This window comes from Mastomys coucha, unplaced genomic scaffold, assembly GCF_008632895.1.
Source record: "Mastomys coucha isolate ucsf_1 unplaced genomic scaffold, UCSF_Mcou_1 pScaffold6, whole genome shotgun sequence".
Lineage (NCBI taxonomy): Eukaryota > Metazoa > Chordata > Mammalia > Rodentia > Muridae > Mastomys > Mastomys coucha.
Genome location: NW_022196912.1, coordinates 123348417 through 123369043, shown reverse-complemented (window position 1 = coordinate 123369043; position 20627 = coordinate 123348417). Strand labels below are relative to the sequence as shown.

The 20627-nt window shown below is 42.8% G+C and overlaps 1 protein-coding gene, 1 long non-coding RNA gene and 1 other non-coding gene across 16 annotated transcripts in view; 1 reads left to right on the top strand and 2 right to left on the bottom strand.

The window, feature by feature from the left end:
• The window catches only part of LOC116079626, a 68679-nt gene that overhangs the window by 30797 nt on the left and 17255 nt on the right, over positions 1-20627 (bottom strand). For 9 of the 14 annotated variants that reach the window (XR_004114078.1, XR_004114080.1, XR_004114075.1 and 6 more), the window contains exons 8-10: positions 13951-17038; positions 10923-11010; positions 6412-6486 (exon numbers count right to left, since the gene is read on the bottom strand). This is a non-coding gene — a long non-coding RNA (uncharacterized LOC116079626). Of the gene's footprint in view, positions 1-5865; positions 5920-6411; positions 6487-10922; positions 11011-13950; positions 17039-20627 lie in introns of all 14 variants that reach the window. The other 5 variants (XR_004114079.1, XR_004114081.1, XR_004114073.1 and 2 more) reach the window with 4 other exon arrangements.
• On the bottom strand, positions 953-1023 carry LOC116081286. Its single transcript, XR_004114796.1, has one exon. It is a non-coding gene; the product is annotated as a small nucleolar RNA SNORD113/SNORD114 family (small nucleolar RNA).
• Positions 14010-20627, top strand: part of Rtl1 (retrotransposon Gag like 1) — a 27994-nt gene continuing 21376 nt past the window's right edge. The window contains exon 1 of the mRNA XM_031355363.1: positions 14010-14159. The gene's annotated coding sequence lies outside the window, so the exon portion shown is untranslated. The remainder of the gene's footprint in view (positions 14160-20627) is intronic.

Sequence of the window (20627 nt, the reverse complement as noted above, 5' to 3'; positions counted from 1 at the left end):
CCGCCCGCTTCCAAATCCATTTAATCATAACTGATCCACCCATGACTCTCCTTGATTTTTTTCATGCATTTACAGACTTTATTCCTTTATTTGTATATTGATTTACTTTTAAAAATATAATTTAAACAAAAGCATCTCAATAGACACCCCCAAAAAAGTGTCCCTCCCCCTCCTCCTCTTCCTTCCTCCTTCCACTTCCCATAACAATGGTAGCTCTTTATCCTCAAAGTGGAACTCAGAATTTCAGACTTGCTGAACTTTCACCAGCCTGGGTTTGAACTGTTTTTCAATCATCATTTGCTCACTCACAAACAACAATAAAACCAACAGACAATAAGAAACATGATATTGTGAACATTACGGCCCGAGCTGCCTCCTTCTGGTGAAGGTCAGTGCCCAGGGATGAACCTTAGCAAGCCTGTGCCCACTCGATCACACGATCTCCTTAGTAATGAAGATCAATGCCATCTGTGTCCTGTGCAAACGTCTATCAATCAGATTTCATAAATTTATGTTGAATTGACTGCTTCAAATTTATCTACAAAAATACATAAATTAGGCAAAAGCACAATGAGGCCACATACAGCTACCTTTTTGCCCAAGATCATTTAAATATTTACTTATTTGAATATTTACCTAGCTTACTTACAGGGAGACAACACAGACTCATAGACCTAAAAGGCTTAAGAAAAAAAGTTTAAAGTTTCTAATTTCCAAGAACATTTACTAAAATTGTGTTATTGAAGTCTATTATTTTTATATATTTATTTGGGGGGTGTGTATTTGCACACCCGGAAGTGCACATACTATATAGCACACAAGGGGACATCAGAAGACAACTGTGGGAGTCAGCTCTCATCTTCCACCAGCTGGGTCCAGTAGATTGATCTCAGGAACTTGGGCTTTTCAGCAAGTGCCTTAAGGCGCTGAGCCAGCTCACCAACCCCCTATAATGAACCTCAGAGCTATAGGGTTAATCAAAATCACTGACTCAAACACCCAAGAATTCTCATCATTGGTCAGAGCATGGATGTCTTTGATTTAGTTAGTCAAGACTTTGTGTATCAGGTCATTTATAAACTACTAATAAAGTCAATAAACATAAAATATGAATGTGAAAATCAGCTCCTAACACTGTAATGAGATGCATCTGAACTTTGTCTGAAATTTAAGGATAGTCCATGAGTTAGTTTAGTCAGCATCTTAAGACATTGCAAATGAGGGCCACACTTTGTGGCACCCACAGCCCGGGGTTACCTCTACACACCTTGGGTCATGGCAACCATGTGAGCCATGAGGAAGTGTGTGTCTTAGGGAGATGGTGTATGTGTTATACTAAAGATGGGCCTAACTCTGCCCTGTATTGATCTCTCTAGGGAAATTAACTGCCTTGGCCCAAGGATTCTCCCTGAAGAAAGCTCTTGTGGCAAAGTTGTGGTCCCCATCAGCAGCCAGCCATGAACATGAACCTTGCAGGCAGAAGGCCCAGGCACAGCCAAACAACCACATCACCTGACATCTCACCAGCCAACTAACAGGAGATCTCACCCAGAAATTCCTGAATGCTGGCTTTGTGAAAACTGTGAGAAACAATGCTTTCATACCTTGAGCAATGACATCACTGGGCCACTACTCCAACACTTCGAGCGATTGTAACAGTCAGATCCTCCGGTTTCTGACATGCTTCGCATGGTAAATGTTTCAAATTTGGGTTCCCCCCCCACTTCTGTAATATTTGAGTAAGCACAATGAAATATCTTAAAAATAGGTTCCAGGAAGAAACAAAGTTCCTCCCTCACTCACCTCAGATTTAAGAATCTTTCTGACTTTTCAGGTTAGGGGACATAAAGCTGTACAAGCAGGAACTGTCCTCCAGTCACAGCAAGGACATTAACGCTGCCTTCTCCCTCAGACTGCACGTGCCCACTTCAGTGAGTTCATGGCCCAGATATTTACCATTGATGAAATGTGTAAATTGCTAATGACATCAAACAAATCCCAATACTGAAAAACCCTGAGAACAAATAAAAGCCCTCCATGATTAGCAGATTTCAGCTCTGCAGAATCATAATAACCACAGACTCTGTGCTGGTCTGACAAGCATTCATTTCTTTTATTCATATCCAAGCATCTATTCCCTTGGTGTAATTTAGGAATAAATAAGCTACCTACAGAATAAAGATAATGAGCCAGCCAGCTAATGTGTGAATTAGGGGACCTGGGATCGCGGTAGCAATGTAGACCCTCAGCAATGCACAGCGAGGACCCTTGAAAAAGATAAATGAGATGAGGGTGTCTGTGGGTAGCAGCAAAGACAGTCTTAATGGCTGCATTTATTTCTCTTGTGTGGGGTGGTAGATTTTAGTTTCTGTTGTATTAAAAATTAAAGAGTACATAAGTCATTACATAAGCAAGAGAGTTATTTTGGAGTCAATAATGGGAATGTAATAGCAACCAAGTTAGGATTAGTCACCCAATCTCTCATGAGTCAGACTATTAAAGGATTTAAGCCTGTGGGTTCCATTCTTCATAGAGTGTGTGTTGTACTTCACAGAGCAAAAACACTTTCTATTCTTCATAGAGAGGGTTGTACTTTACAGAGCGAGAATACCATGGTTGATGTAAAGATGAAAATGATGGTTTCTACCTGTGTGGTTAAGGATTAGGGACTTTTGTACTTCTAAAGTTCCTATCTTTGGTGTAGGTGGTTTATCAGTAACTTATATCTAAGGCATAAACAACCAACATATGAATAAATGAGAAGATATACTGCCGAAAACAGCCATTGGAATTAAAATTTCCAGTTAATACAACTCAGTCCAACTTAAGTCAGTTAAAGATGGAGGGATTTTATTAATATTAGTGATTCTAAATTAATCAGATCTCTGGGTGGGCACAGTGACTGGGTGGTTAAAGTCACTGAGCAATCCACAAGAACAAAGTTCTACTATTATATTACCAACATAAGAAGGAGAGGTAGAAAGAACATCCAAAAAGATTGTTCTCAGACCACCACACATGCATAGAGTGGCATATGTGCTTGGACTTGCAATAATAATAAAAGGAAAATTTCCAATGCACATTTCTGTATCAAAAAACTTGCTTCCAATTGTCCATGGATCTGATCCCTATAAGTAAGTAACTGAAAGATAAGCTCATTCTTTCATTTATCTTTAGGGGGTACATCAAAAAATTGAAATAGTAGACCAAAACATTAGCTACGTACCTAGACCCGGGGATCAGAGATACAACTGACAAAGCTCTTTTTAATAAAATATTGTCTTTGATGGACAGAATTAAAGTGATAATGCTGATTATCATGTGCACAGAAGTCATCCATGCTTGGCCTTCTTCCAATTAGACAATTATTCAAATAGTCATTTTCATATAAATAATTTGCCTCTTGTCTAAATAAAACCAGCCGCCAGCTGCCCAACACAATTCAAACAGTAACACCATGGTTTATGACCCAGGACATGTCCTTCAGGGGAATGGTCAAAAAGACTTGATCTATGTGGAGAATGAGGCTCAGTGTCACAAAATAACAATGAATAATAATACATGTTTCTTTTCAATCTTGTCTCTTTTTTTTTTCAACATTGGCCATCTTTATTTGTTCCTGAACTCCTCCCATTAAAATACAAATCAAAGATGGGGAAAGCTGAGACCAAGGTCTTTCACTCTATCCACCTGTGTAAGAAGCACGGCTTACAAGAAGATGGTTTTCTTGTTCTGACATCCCTACGAGGTATTTACTCCAAACTCTTTGATTCACACATCTTAGAAAACTCACTTCTCTATATACCTATTGATATACTTTCTCCCAGTGCTTGCTGCTTTATTCATTGATGTGTTTATATATATATATATATATATATGATGAATTAATAAATCAAAAGGCCCCAAAGCACTAAACACTGAATAATACATCTATCTATCAAGTGTCCATTCCCCACAGAATTAGTATATCTGGTCATTTTCCTCTGATATCGGTGAACTTTTTCCACATTTAAATCACTCAGAGTTCATATCTCCTGCCATCTCTGTAGTAAAAATTTGACCTCTTTTGGCCTTAAAGAGGGTGCCATGGATAGGCAAAGAGCCATGATCTACACAACTAGCACAAACAAGTGGTTTTGCTCATTGTCCTGTACCCTTTCTCATCAAGAAATTCATAGCCTCTAAGTGATATCACTGAAAAGGTACTTAAATATAAACCATAACAGCTAGTAGACATATAGAAAAGACTAGCAAGCATCCCTGAAAATTAATGAAGAAACACTTCTCTTCCTTTGTTGGATTCTAGCAGTGCTAATTCATATTAGTTATCAGTCCCCAGTCTCACGATATTCCTATCAGTGCCTAGCACTGGCATTTGTATGTTTTACTTATGAATTATATCGATTTTTTTTACTTTAGAAAAATGCAAGCAACACCTATACATGAGTCAACTTCCCAACCGAAGGACATAAGACTGAAGTTATTAGTCACATGAAGCCTTTCTTCCCGTACCACACAGGTGAGAGCCAAGACCTCTGGCCTGTCAGGATGAGTCAGTCAGTTGGGAAGCATGGTAGGGAAGCATCCACAGGATGCAATCAAGCACAAACTCTCAAAAGAACAAAGAGCCTATATTTAGATTTAGCAGTGCAAACTTATCTCACTAACAGTGGGATTCAAAGGATGATTTCATACATGTGTATCAAATATTCTAACAATACTCTGCCCCCATTACCCACATTAATACCCCCACTACACATGTCCCTTCTGTTTTTTTAAGATTCCACATATGAGAGAAAAAAACATGCATTATAGACAACATTCCCTCTATTGGCCACACTTGCGTCTATTCCATTACATACTTATAAAATTGTTCATGTATGTAATTGGTCCTCTCTTCTTAGTACAACAAACCTCCTACCACACTGTAAATGTCTATGGGGGACACTTTACTGCATCTATGTCTGTGTGTCTGTGTGTCTATTGGTCTTACATGGTCTGGAAGTGCAGCAGGTTTTACTGGTATAGCATAGGGGAATGCAGCACTAAAAAACAAATAAATGACTAGAAACTATTGCTTCATATGGTGAGGTCATAACTGACCCATAAGGAACAACTTAAAATTTCCTCACACATTCTTACAGGTACCACTGGGGGCCAAGAGCCAGAGCCCACAGTCGCATGCATTTCCAACCCCCCAAAGAGATGCCAATTATGTGTATTTCTAATAGACTTCAGTTTACGGTTCAATCAAAAGTATTGATGCATAAGCCCCAGAACCACTCATTACTGATCCACGCTCAATGCATTTCCCTCATTTATTTATCCGTATGTTAATGACTGTTTCTGCATAATTTATTGATTTTTTTCTTCATTCAGAGTTTCTCTGATTAAAAATCTTACTGCCCATGAATCACGAATATATATAAAAAAAAAAAAAAAAAAAAAAAAAAAAGAACAAATCTTTCACTCTTGCCGTTCTCATGTTCACAGATCAGGTAAATAAGATGCAATATTAATTGGACCTAAGGCATGGACAGACAAATGAACCAATCACAATCACATTGCTTATTAAGACCCTGTTAGTCATTCAAATTTCCCCTACAGAAAGACAATGGGACTAGAGACTACACAACAGCAGAGTGCACCACAGGCACCACAGCTGGAGAGCCACAGACCACACTGAGGACTTTGTTAAGGTCTCAGCAAAATGTTTAAACACTAACCTCAGACCTCTACTGATGGGACAGCATGACACAAAGACAGAATAGCCCTTGAGAAGACTGTGTGGACAAATGTGGACAGCCCTCAGACTTATGTCTAAAGGACCTGGGTTAGGCTAAAACCAGTCACTCTGAAACTCACCAACAGCTGACACCTGACAGGTTTGTTCATTTTGTTCTTGTTTTGCTTTTATAACTGAAAGATAAAATTGTGCACATTAAGTGCACATGATGTTTTCAAGGACTTAAATACCACATAATGACTAATTTCTAGCTAGCTAATATCTGCACTATGTGATTGTCACATCTGTGCTAAAAACACTTCACATTCCCCCAAATCATGGCATCCTTTTAATGTGGCTTTTGGAGTTTTTTGTTTTGGGTTTGTTGTTTTTTGTTTTGTTTGTTTGTTTGTTTGTTTTGTTTGCTTTGTCTGTACCTATTTGATTTTGGTTTGTTGTCTGTTTTCTTTTTAAGACAAGATCCCAATATGTAGCCCAGGACAGCTCTAAACTCATAGCAATCCTCCTGCCTCAGTCTCCCAGGTGCTAGAATAGGAAGAGTGAGCCATCCTACCTGGCTAACCTTTTCTTTTATGCCTATTGGCAGATGTTATTCATTCTTTTGAGATGAACCCATGGATGGCACAAATCATTCAACACACCAGGACCCTAAACATTGGACTTACCAGAGTCCTTTTATTCCTGACCCAAAGAGCATCAGTCTCAGACAGGAACCGACCATCAGGTACACAGCATTGAATCTGTGGGGAAAAATATTTCAGTAAGTGGCAATAATATTTATCAAAAGAGTGACAAACGTTTTAGAAACAATTAACATGATTTGTATAAATTTTGAAAAATTTAAATTTTAAAAAATACATGTTTCACTGGACAGTGGTGGTGCACGCCTTTAATCCCAGCACTTGGGAGGCAAAGACAGGCAGATTTCTGAGTTCAAGGCCAGCCTGGTCTACGGAGCGAGTTCCAAGACAACCAGAGCTCCACAGAGAAACCCTGTCTCGAAAACACTGTTTCAGGAGATTCAGGAGCAATACAACCTTGAGGCTTCAGTCTGATAACTTAGACTCTATATACCAGGCAAATTACAGTTTTTACACATGCCCACAATACAGTGAGTGTATTTATAGTGTATGAAAGTGCTATGTATCCTATACGTTATATAAAAATTGTGTGTGTATGGGTAGAATATACTATGAAGAAAGGAGGAAAAGATTGAATAGTAAAAAGGATAAAGCCTATACTAATGAGTTCATATAAGTGTTTTGAATATTCTCAATAGCTAGTACAACTTCAATTCAAAATAAGTCCTGAAAGGGGCAGTATCCACATATAATTCCATGAGGGGCGGTTACCTTCCTACAAGATCTGAATATGAAAAGAAGTTACATTGTTTGGATATTTTTGTAGGTTGTGGCTCTTTGGAAGTACAAGAAAATTTAATGTGTCTTATTGTTTAAACATGCATTTTAGATGTATATTTAAAATAATCACAATTTTGAAATTGCCAAGAGTCCTGACTCACTGTCCTAAATCTCTAAGAATAACATGCCAGGAACTTGAAAACAAAGAAATCTGCTTATCTTTTTTTTTTAAACCTCTATGTCACAATTCTAAAATGTATCATGGTGGCGGAATAAATGATGTAATAAATAAGTAAATAAATTTCATCAATTTGGACACTTATTCACGAATTTATGGCTACATAGGGAACTTTAGGTAAAGATTACATCTCAAAGTACTGACAGTCCACCTGCTTAGTGTGGCTAGTGGTCACTCTACTGGACAGTGCATGTCTACAGGCTAACTTCCCAAAGAAATGGGCATTCTTAACATAATCTTCCCCCTCCCCCTCACATTTGGTTGGTTTGTTTTTATTTCTCTTTTACTTGTTTCTTTCTTTTGGGGGGTGTGGAGAATGTCTCTCTTTGTAGTCCCAGCATAACCTCAAAGTGTCAAAAGCTCTAGGATTACTTGCATAAGCCTATGCTTGGCTCACAGGCAACACTCTGATGCTAGAGGCACCCACACTAACTTTTCTCCGTCCCCTATCCCCTTAATTTATTGATCCCACAAGCTATTCCAAACTTTTTCACTGGACTAAGTCAACTGTGGTGTCAAAGTAATGTGAATCACTGAATGCTAACAAATAAAGTGACCTCACTCTGTGTTCCTGGAGTTGAGCTATGTTGAAGTGCACATTCATTCATTTCTGGATTGCATTCTGTTGATCTGAATTAATCAGAAATTATATTATCATCGTATTCTTGGATTGGGATGAAACCTAGGACCCTACCCATTCCAGGCAAATATTCTCTCACTGAGCTACATTCCTGATCATTAGAATTCACTACTCATTTGTGGAGGCCATTTGATAATATAAAGAATACACTCAAAAGCCAATTAACATTTCATTAACAAGTTTGACCATACCTTTTTGATTCTTGCCCAGTAAAATACATAAATTTTCAATATTAGAGACAAATTCACATAATATGGGGTATAAAATCAAGTAATGTTGAAAAGTTAAAAAAAAACGATAAATACATAAATTAGAAACAAAATACAGCTGTGCAGAACTATATTAATTATAATAATTCTTTGTAGCAATTCAACCATTAGCTCACAATTAATAATCATTCATTTAAACTATGTGTTTATTTATTCATCTTTAGTATTTCTAAAGCTCCCATGAGACAATTACCTAATACAACTAGTGGAAAGCCATTAGCCATATTGTGTTATTTAAATTTAAATTAGTAAAAAATTGAGCAAAAGAACATTTTCATTCCTTACATCATGTATTCAACAGTTCTATGAAGCTAAATTCTACCACTTCAGAATGTCAATCACAGACATTCTCCTCTCTGCACAAAGATCCTAGAGACACAAGTAGGATCTGCTCTTTATCCCTGTAATGGTGGAGTACTTTTCTTAATGAGCTTAACTGGACTAGTCATGAGCTTGAGACACAGCACCATCAGCTGCAGCTCACACGGCCTCCCTCCATTTGATTTGATCATTCCTCGTTTTAAAAGGTTCATCTTGTCTTTATTATGTGTGTGTGTGCATGTGCATGTATGTGTGCATTCTCGTGGTTCCCTTGGAGACCAAAAGAGGGATCTTGGCCCCTGGACCTGGAATTATAGGTAATTGTGAGCTGGATCTGCAATCCTGACCACAGAGCAATCAATCTCTCCAGCCCTGAGATTTCATTATCTCTAAGGAAATGTTAGCAAGCAAAGCCCACCAATGGAAGCAGCATCTGAGACTCCTTCCTTGGCCGATGGCTGTCATCTCCTTCTTCTCACTCCACACTCAAAGAATAAACAGCCTAGAACTTTAGTTATGGTCAAGAGGCTAAACAAATCATGCAAAGGACACAACAACCCCAGAAGGGCTGGTTACCAGAATGCAATGAGCAGACGACTGTTTCGGTAGTTAGGACATTACTGAATTCAAATCCTTTCACACTTGGCCCACTCTCCTTACCAGTCCATGTTTTGGACTTTCAGTTCTTTTATGCCTTTATGGAATTGTCTTTGCATGGTTATAAATATATCGACTAATTCCCTAGTTTAAAGCACCTTTGATCTTCATAATTAGAACCATAATTCCAGGGTATTAAGTGGTTTATCTTCTTTTAATGTGGTCTTCAGAGCTCTGTCAAGAGAATATTTATGAAATCTAGTCCTGCCATGATGGGATCTCATGGGGGCAGAAGCGCTGTGCCTTTCATGGTGCAATGTAATGACCGGGCAGACATAGGGATGCTCAGTTGGATCACCCATGACTAAATATTCTTCCTGAGCTGCTGACAGATAGATACACTACAGTCTTAGCTAATGTGACTAGGGGTCATTTGCTTAATTGTTTATGAATTATCTTAGACTCCCTAGCTAAAGATTGTGAAATATGAAGACCGGGGCTACAGAGGTGCCTCAAAGTTAAGAGCATTTGTTGCTCTTCCAGAGAACCTGGATTCAGTTCCCAATACCCATGTCGTGGTTCACAAATATCAGTAACTCCTGACTTCTATATGCACCAGGCATCATGTGGCACACACACATAGATTAAGGCAAAACACTCATGCAAAGAAAATAAATTTGAAAATTGTTTGTAAACACTAACACTCTCACTTATACTTTATGTATCCTTTGTCTCCAAGTAAGAGTCATAATCCTCACAAATATCACAGGACTAAATAAATTACAATGTCCCCATTCTATGTAATGGAAGTTATTGGGAACCTCTAATCTGAGTTAATTTTCAGAGACTCATATTTGCATGGGATATATTGGTAGGCTTAATCATTGTACAATATTAGCCACAATGGCCTATGGTTGGGCCATCTAGGTTTCATTTTTTACACTTAGGAACTACCAATTGTATATGTTTATGCCAGGCTGTACCCTAATTGAAATGGCATGTTTCATACATGAGTGCATGTCTGTCTCTATTGGAAGCTCAGTTCAGGGTGTCATTAGCCATTCATGTTGTTTTATAAGTGCATCCATTTTTAAATGTATCATGACGATGCATAAACACCCCACAATAAGAACAATAAAAGAATATGGACCACTTAACATATGGCACACATATAGCATATCGGTATATGTACACGAATATATTCATACTTCTTTTTGGTGGTGTGCTTACTCTGTGCAAGTCTGCATGCATGGTAAGGCCAGACATCTGACTTGAGAGTTGTGCCCTAGGCACTCACTACCTGTGACACAGGGTATCACAGGCCTAGAACACCCTACGTAGGGGAATCTGCCTGCTCAGAGTCCTAAGAGGTCTTCCTGTCTCTGCCTCCCCAGGACTGAGACTCGAGGAATGCCACCATCACCACTCTCTTATATATGGCCACCAGATCAACAGCAGGCCCTCATCCTTGGAAGGCAAACACATAACTAATTGAGTTATCATCCAAGCATGACAAATTCCCTTTTTCTCTGCTATTTTCTCCATAAGAAACAGCCTACGATATTACTTCTAATTCAGTAATTATTATGCCTAATTGGATTAATTACCCTTGGTTCATAACAGTATCCACACTGACTAGTGCTTTGGCCATCTTTGATTTTATTTACAAACTCAATCATGTTTAATAATGCAATAAACACCCGTCACCCAACCACCCAAGTTCAAAATAACAAAACTAGCCATTACTCACATTGTTGGCCCATGGCTCATTGCCCACGGCGGTCACTGCCAAGGTCCCTACCAGCAGGCTAGCCTCCATTCACATTAGGGCCTCCATTCTGTGGAACACAAGGCAGATATTAAAAACGGACAAAGTTGGAACAGTTTCTTCATAGCCATTAGTGGGCAGGGCAGATAATCTTAATCTTGGATCATTATACAGGCCCAAGCATGGATTCATTCATTCATTCATAAATTCATTTATCATTACTTCTCATTCTAATGAATATGTACAAATTCACTATCCAAAAAAAAAAAAAAAAAAAAAAAAAAAAAAAAAAGCCAACAGCAATTCTTTTTTATAAACATTGATCCTACACTTCCTGTTCACAGGAAACAAGACCCTTTTGGTAACAGACCCAGGTACAGAGTAGGCAGCACTGCCATCTTTGATTCCAGATACAATCTTATCATCATTGCCTTTTTGATCTTCCTATTGTTTTCATACATTTTAAATACAATAAACACAGATGAGCCGAGTTCGAATCTCGACACATCTCAGTACATCCAAATCCAAATGACTCTTAACACTGAGGTAAAACAGAAGTTTTTAAAAGGTATACATCAATGAATAAAAATTAACCTTTTGGTCAGAAAACAGTGCTAGTGGCCCACTCCTGGGCTCCTGTCACCTGGCCAGTATTTACTGACTCATTTAATTCCTCTTTAACTGCAAACCAAATTCAGTTGAAGTAGCCAAGCAGCGCAGGACCACTGACATTTCTGCACACCTGGGGGCCATCTTACTCACAGCCTACAGCTGCGATTGTGTCTTAATAACTTCACACAAACTCAGAGTGGAAGGGTAGTTAGTAGAGGTCAGTGGGCGTGAGGAACAGGAGTGGGTCAGAGAATCTAACTCATATTTGTAAGAACATTAAGTTCTCAGTGGGTACAGAGCAGCAGCTCCTGTTAACAGTGACGTATACTGAGAATTAACACAGAAGGTCCAAGATATTCGCCCACATATAAGCAGTACAGTGTGGGATATTGGACACAAAACATCAGAGCTTAAATCCATACAATTTTTATTTGTCAGTTAAACCAACAGGACAGGAAAAAAAAACAAAACAAAACCTCATTGTGGTCTAACTACGAAGCTCTTTAATTTTATGCACAATTGATTTAAATCATGCATAATTTCTCTTATACATAACTTTATACCATTCCCTATTGGTTCCTGAGGGGAAACCTCCCAGCCCTGCTCCCTATCCAAAGTGGGCATGTGAGGGCACAGAATGGCAGGAAGTGGCTGCTGGACCCTTCTGCTCATAAATGTCAGGTTAGCAGACCTGGGTCAATCCTGGTACTGTATTTGAAGGTCTCATAGCTGGTGAATCCAAGGCATGAGGACGTTCTTTCTTGTTCTTTTCTAATTTTTAGTATAACATGAGCGGCCCGATCCCATTCTGAGCTCTCTTTACATGTTAGCTCCTTGTGCTGAGTTAACCCAGCTCATGATCCACAGCCCACACTCATCCTCAGGCGTCATCCGTGTCTTATTAAGTAGTATTCGAAGTAGTATTTCCCTGTGGGAAAAGTCCCTTAGGACTAACCATGCATGATCCCCACCCTCTTGTCCCCACTGTCCTGCTGGCCACAAAAAGGTTTTTCACAATGGCTCACCCTCCTCTTTTTATACACATAGCACTGAAAGAGATGTGTGTTCTTGAAATAGGTTTTTCAAGAGCAGATGGTCTGCTCAAGAGACACTGCTTGACTTTAAAACATGTCCGCTGACATTTGGTGGCAGGACTAGAACCCAGACCTGACATACATGTGCTGCTTCTACCTCTGGTCACAGTCATGAGGTGAGAGTAGCCTATCAAAATACCCACACTATGATACCTACCCCCAAATTCTGCCTTCAATTCTAACTAGATGGATGACATCTACATCACTGAGAAACTGCTCTGTGCTATGCTCCCATCTATAAAACATCCACAGCTCTGATCCCTTAGCAAAGTTAATCCTTCCCTTAAGAGCCAGGCAGAAGCCCTCCCACAGCATCTCTTAGCCCCTTGCACAAATCTTTGCCCCCTCAGCAGCAGCAGCAGCAGCAGCAGCAGCAGCACCCGAGCGATGGTGACAGACAGACAGACAAACCAGGTTCCACCCCAGCAGGCACTCATGAGCTGTGTAACTGCAGAGACGTGACCTGGTCTCTCCGTCTTAGGCCCCGGACTCGTAGGATTTGCAGACTGATAACAGGAGCACCTTCCTGGGTCCAACAGGGTGAAGGGCTACCAACCGGGCAGACAGAAGGATGGACTGACAGACTGATCCTCAAGGCAACACCCACCTTGTGCATACCCTGTCAGTCAGCCCCACCCACCCAACACACCTATCTGTTCAACCAGTCTCAGACTTAGCCACAAGTTTCAGGGAGAAAAGACCTTGGCTCAGACATCCTTAGGAGCTGTCCCTCTGTGGTCAAGATATCATAGTTTAAAAAAAAAAAAAAAAAAAGAATCTGCCCATAGGGGCTCGCTTCTGAAAACTGAACCGCATTGTAGGGAGTCTGTGCTGTTAGATCATTTGTTTTATTTTGCTTTTCTTTAGAGGTCTTTTGAAACCCAGGCTGGCCTGAGGAAGGTTTTCAACTCGTGACCCTCCTACTTCCACATCTTTAGTGTAAGGTTTGGAGAACCTAGTACTATGTAGTGCTGGGGGTTTCCAACCCAAGGCTGCCTGAACAAAGTCTAAGCACTCTAACAACTGGGCTACACTCCCCCAGCCCCATACTGCCAGGAACTTTTTGAGGTGTATATTTTTCCCTCTAAGCTGAAGGAGGCTCCCAGTAAGCAAGCCAAGCCAGTTACTTCTCTGTGCTGTTCCCAGCAAGGGGCCTCAGGTGTCCTGCCAGTCCCCTGTGGGCCCCCAGCCACTGTCATTGTTTGTCCTGCACTCAGCATGGAGCGCTCACACGTTTTCGTTCCCACAACAGTCCTGTCAATTAGTCATAATTAGCCAATAGTTACTGAATGCAGACACTGTACCGAGCACCGTGCAGCCCGCTGTGCAGCCTGCTGTGCACACAAACACGGACATTCCTCGGGTGTGGATACGACAGGGCAGCAGACATCCTCCCTCCCATTCTGAACCAGGCGCTAGGTCTAGATGCAGAGAACAAGGGAAAATCCTGTGAGGACAATCAGCCCTGTGGGAAAGCCAGGAGAAAAGAACACTCAGACTGAATAAGCACAAGGTATGGGCTGACACACAAACACGCCGGGCTGGGGGGCAGGCTGGAATCAGGGGTGGGGTGCGGGGGGGGGATGGGGGGAGCAGCTATCAGGGCAGACAGCCTCACTCAGGTGGTGAGATTTAGATGAAGATATGAAGTCCTAATTTATGCTTAGGCAAACTGAGCCTCAGAGATGTTAAGTGACTTGCTTGTGGTCACACAGCAGGGAAGGAGCTCAACTAGGCAGTTAATACACCATGTGGGTGAGGATTCATAGCAAAGACTGTAAGCCCTATCTCAGTAGTTATAATGATTATATGAAAACTAAAATTATTATTTTTAAAAATATCTTTTGGGGGCAGAAGCGTTTCATGTACCCCAAGCTAGCTTTGAATTTGCTACAAAGTCAAGGGTGAGCATGAACATTTATTTATCCTTCCTGCTTCCACCACCCACTTTTACATGATGCTGGGGAACAAACTCAGAGCTTTATGAATTCTAGGCAACCCTTCTACCAACTGAACTCCATCCCAGAACTCTTTTATGTATTTTATGGGTTCAAGTCACCTAATTTATTTTTATTATTTTAAACTGCATATATGTAGGTTTGCAGTATCTTACAGAATCAAGAAAAGGATGTCAAATCTATATGGGGTTGGTATAGCCTGGTGTGAAGTTTTGGAACTGAACTTGAGTCCTCTGGGAAAGCAGAAAACACTCTCTCAGCTCCTCAAGTCACTTTAAACACCCGTTTAAAGGCCAGGCAATTTGATTCATGCCTTTAATCCCAGCACCCAGCAATTAGAGGCAGGCGGATCTCTGTGACTTTGAGCTTTGAGTCCAAGCTGCTCTACCTACCCAGTTCTAGGACACCCAGAGCTAAACAGTAAAACCCTGACTCAAAATAATTTTTTTTAAAAAAACAAAAACAAAAAAAGATGCTTTTGGCATTTCCTTGTTAAAACTGGATAAAGTGAGACATCCAGGTTAATGTGCATACAGAATATTCATTGACAGACATTGACAGACCCTGACATATCCTGGCCCCTCCATTTGCAGCTTTTCAAACCCTACCTGCCAAAGCGAAGCCATTTCTACAGAGGGGCTATTCTCAGAGTCTCTCCTTGCCTTGCACACCGTTGGGCTGAGGAGCCATTTTTTTACACCTGCTCCATTAGCATTCAGTCAGAATAGAAAATGCAGGAAAACTAGCTCAATTTTCCCTCGGGATGCCAGAGTCTGTGTGGTCCCTGCTTGCGTGATAATTACAGATAGAATGCACTTGAGAAGCTGTTGCTTAGAAAATAAACTAAAATTCCATTGGATAAGAAGTTTAGCCTCCAAAGGGAACCCCTGACAGGAGGGAGTATTAAGGAACACAGATTTTTTTTTCAGGCATGGCCATAGAGGAAAGAAATCTGTCACAGTGTGGGTTTAGAGGAAAAAAAGCAGGCTGGGTCTGCATCAGCCCCCTGTATGACGTTGGGGACAGTCTTTTATCATCTCTAAGCCTCAGTTTCGTCCCCCTTTTGATTGACAGTGGAAAATACCATCATGGAGGGAGGCTGTGATGATCTAGCATAATAAAAGAACACGAAGTTCAAGAGGAGGGCTGAGCGAGAGGCCAGGGCTCTGGGCTTAGTCATCCAGGAGAGCTGTGGAGAGGCAGCAGCCTGCAGTTCCTCAGTACACACGTGAGAGCAGCAGAGAGAGACGGAGAGCTGCCAGAGAGCTGCTGCAGAGCCAGACCTGGGACTGGGTCCTTGTGACCGGGTCAACCGGACACCTGTTATCTCAGAAACACCTGAGATAATCGATACAGTCAGAAAGTGAGCAGAAGGCAACAGTATTCTTAGCAGTTAACTAGGAAAAAAACCTTTTGGAAGAGCCAGGAAGCCTTTGATCTTGGTGAGAAACTGTCTATTTACTTTATTTTACCCATCTCTCTGTCTCCCATCCACAGGGAAGCTTGCTGACCATTGCTTAGCCATGTACCATGTCTCCGGCATTTATCATCCATACAGCTGCCTAACTGCATAGCTCATGCCTCCTCACGCAGAAACCTATCCATCAGAATGACCCTCCATCCTTCCCCCATCTCTATTTTGCAAAGGAATTAGACAAACCTGGGCTGCAGCCCCGGTTCTGCTAACTAGCAGATCTTGAGAAAATGCTTGACCCCTTCTCATCCCCTCATCTGTAAAATAATGAGCAATCAGATGTAGCTGGGCTGGGAATTAAAAGAGGGGTGGGCAGTCTAGTGTTTTGGTCTCAAATTGTTGTGAAATGTTCGCTGTCTGTGTTCCTGCTGCTGGGCTGGGAGGGATGCGCGGAGAAAAGCCGCTGTGCTTTGCACTGCATGTGAGGATGATGTTTTAGAATTACCTGGGCTCGGATATTTCAGATGTAGCCTAAGCATCTTGGGGAGTGGTCTGTCCTGGTCCTGGACAGACAGCAGAGAGTGCCATCTAGTGGACCAGCACCCTGTGGGGGTCCGGGACTTAGCCCCCAGGTCTGTAGGCGACCCTTGTTGAAAGGTGGCTAAATCACTCAGGGGCCCTGGCCTGCCAGGCGTCTTTTGTTCTGTGGACGATAGCCAGCTCTCTCTTGTCTATCCAGTCCAACTCCTTTAGAGGTTTCCGGGAAAAACAGCTAATTCAAATAACAGCTGTTGGCTGCCGTGTCTATTTTCCGTTTGAAATGAGGCTGGGGGATGCGTGTGTACCTGTCTCTAATTTGCCTGGTGGCCCTGAGAGGCTCTCAGAATTGGCTCCATTTTCAGGGAGAAAAATGAGGCTCACTGAGATTGTATTTGGTATAAAGCCCTGCGTTTCAGGCTGTACTTACCTCTGACACCCCACAGTCCCCTTGAAAGTGCAGGAAGCACTTTGGACAGAAATCTGAATAAGCCAATCATAAAAGAAATTAATGAGTTCATCAGGAAGATTTGGACACTGCCTAGAGGTTAGATGGCAGAAAGGAAAAACTGTTAATCTTTTAATTGTGGTAATGGTGTCACACATATTTTTATTTTACAAATTGTGGCAATGGATATCCTTAAGTTTTTATGAAGGAAAACGGCTTTGCTTAGAGATAAATATTCTAAGATACACAGAAGAGACAATATGTTATCTAGAATCAGCGTCAAAACAGTGCAAAAACTGAGGGATTAAGCAGTGGGAGGGAAGGGGTGGGGGTCCAGGGCTCAGATGAAGCAGGAGGTGGGTGAATTTGGTGGGCACTACATCTGAAAGTAGAAATACAGGTTAAAACTGTGCTGTTTAAGAACACATTGTTTTCTCCGTTTGTGGTGTCTGGCAAAAAAAAAGAAAAAAAAAACCATAATAAGGTCTGACTTTCTTTTTAATCAACAAGTGAAAATGAAGTAGAGAGGTGCCAATGGGGTCCAGGGAAACATTTAACAGCTCAGAGGGGGCTTTGCGTCCACACTAAGTAAGCAGAGTATCCTGAGGCTGCCTTCTTCACAAGGATCTGAACCGGCACGGGGACTCAAGAAACACTCCCTGCAAATTGGGTGAACCGAAGGGAAAGTGTTGGGGGGGACCCCAGAAACAGACACCCACCAGATGCAAACCATCTACTCCCTGATGGGTCCGCCAGCACGGCCAGACCCTCCCCCGAGCATCTTTCCCTAAAGCAGCACCAGCAGCCTGCGCGTCCGTCTTCCAGCTGGGACACTGTGCCAATTTAGTTAAGAGAACAGAACTGTCACCTGTCACACACATCGAGTAACCAGCTCAGCCACACTGTCTAGTTTTCGTTTTGTTTCGTTTTTTTAATTTTTAATTAAGCCTTGCTGGAAAGGTAAGAATTGATGCTTTTCCCCCTAACGCTGTTTGCAGCCGCCTCCGCTGCTCTCAGCCCCCCTCACGCTGCTCTCAGTCACAGGACAGCAAACTGACTCACCTTGAGACCCCAAGACCTGCTGGTCCACTAACCCCTTATGACTCTCCACCGTTCCCAGAGCCCACACTTTTCTGGCCCTCCTGCAAAAGCCACAGGCTCATCTTCACTCTTCCCTTGGGTTTCCTGGGCGCCTGGCCACTTCGCACTGCCTGCAAGCCCTCTCCTTCATCTCTCATTCCTCACTCTGGGAAGCAGACACCGGACAGCTCCGACCCTCAGCCGCTCGCCCGCCGCAGCTCCTGCTGCATTGCAGCACAGCCTCTGTGGGAGAGGTGCAGCCTGAAGCCACCCTGGGACACTGTCGCCCCCCACCCGCCTGCCCGCCTGCCCGCCAGCCCACCCGCCTGTGTCCTCTGCATCTGCTGCAATTAAAAGCGCTGTTGCAGAAAGCCAAAGCGTAGGTCCCTCTTCGTGTCTCCCCCCTCCTCATTTGGGAACACAAAAACTGTAGCCCAGGCAGCCCCCTTGTGGCACTTGGGGGCGCCACAGACTCTCGGCTGCTGTTTGAAGATTTCAGACCATTTCCATAGCACCATGAGTTAGCACGAATCTTAAGTGGCCCAACTCCTATCCGATGCAGAAAGCTGCCTTCTGCTCCTTTCTCAGAGTCCCCCTCCACTCCCCTCTCCCCAGCCACATCTCCCTCTGAAGGAAGGGAAGCTGCCTGAGTTCTCCTGTTGAATACAGCTCTGACAAGCAGACAGGTGGCTGGCAACCACAGCAATAACCAGGAAAGTTTATGGGAGAGGGATGTCTCTTTGAATGATGTTTGGTCCCTTTCTCTTATCACACAGGAATGGGATTGTCTCTCAGAAGGTTCAGTTTCCATTTCTCTCTCACAGATAGCAACTTGAGATGAGAAGGAGCTCAGGGTCTGAGTTTGTGTCTGAGGAGGGGGTTGGGGGTCCCCCCACCATAACATGGTCAGCATAGGGCACATCCCTAGCGTGAGGGGGCTGCCTTAAGGGGTCTCTGTTCCCAGCTTCAAGCCCCAGCTGGTCAGAGCTGACACTTTTCATCGGGAAGCTCACCAGAGCCCTGGAAAATTCTGAGCTCTCTAGCTCGCTGTCAACACACAGAAACCCTAGCCCCCCACTATCCCTAATTATAATTTGATTAGAGATGAACAGGGGCCCCTCTGCATCAGGTTAATAATGTCATTTTCATAAGCCTCCGCGCTAATAGGTGCCTACACCTAATTTTGACCCTGTCCTTCAAAGGGATTGGGCCACGAAATAGCTGAGATCTCAAGGACTGCTGGGAGGTGCTTATAACTATTCAGTCCATCTTGTGCCCACCCACACTGCTCAGCACAGCCTTGCTAGGCAGTCTTCAGCAGCAGGGTGTGTTGGGGAGCCTCAGAGAGCCTTGGGTTTCATCCTGGCCCAACCTGACACCAGCTGAGAGAAGGTGAGTATGAGACTTCTTTGCCTTTTCTGTGCCATGGTGTCTTCACCTATCCAATGTAGATCATGAGACTCCTCCCCTTTGTGAAATTTCCCATGTGAGTTCTGGACAGACAGCACACCCAGCTCAGGGCTTCGTGGAGGGTGACATAAATCCCAACTGCCATCACCTACCCTTGATTGCATTGGTGTGTGGCAAAGTATTTCCTGCTTGTTTTCTCATAATAATGATTGCAGTTCGAAGACAGGAAGCCGACTGACCGACCGACCGATCGACCGACCGACTGACTGACAGACCGAGCGATCGGCCGACCGGCCAACTGACATCATCATTTTAACCCTAGCCTTACCTTAGTGACCTAGGAGGTAAGAAGGCTGCAGTGTTTTGTGATGGGAATGAGTGGAGAGTCAGCCGGGTTCCCACAGGCTATGCCATGCCCTAAGCATGCTGCCTTCCTAGCAAAGCCTCCTTAGCTTAGCTGTCACTTCAGGGGAGTGACAGGGAGGGAATATCTGTGTGTGTGTGTGTGTGTGTCTGTTTGTGTGTGTGTGTGTGTGTGTGTGTGTGTGTGTGTGTGTATGTATAGTCTTTCTGTTTCTCCCAAATGCTGTTATAAACCATGCAAATGCTAGTAAATGCAGATGTGGGCTCTGCAGGGCTTTCTGCTGCCTGCTGCATCTCCTGTAAGTTCCCCAGGCTAAGAGCTGCCTCCAGGCTGGCTTGATTTGTGTGATTAAGCCTGCAGAGGGGCCTCTGCCAGGAGATGTTGTAGTGTGTATGCATCATGGGGCTTGAAAGGCCAGACTGTTTTCTCTCTTCTGACACTTGTTACATGTCGCCCTCCTCCTGGATCCCACTGAGGACTATACAAGCGCTTATGAAGCGTCTGGTGCAGGCTAGGCTACTCTCATCTGCTTCAGTCCTCACTTCAAGCTGGTGAGAGAAAAACTCTCATCTCCATTTCAGAGGGAAAGCCTGAGACTCTTAAAACTAAAGGGAATTGTATGGCCTCACGGCTACAGAGGGAGAGTCAAGCTTAGCTGTGCAGCTTGAGAGCCCCCTGGCTCCGCTGCAGCTGCTCCCATAGCTCCCACTTCTGCAGGTCAAACGGAGCTGGTCAGGCAGCCACTGCTCAGTCAGGAGAGAAGAAAAAAA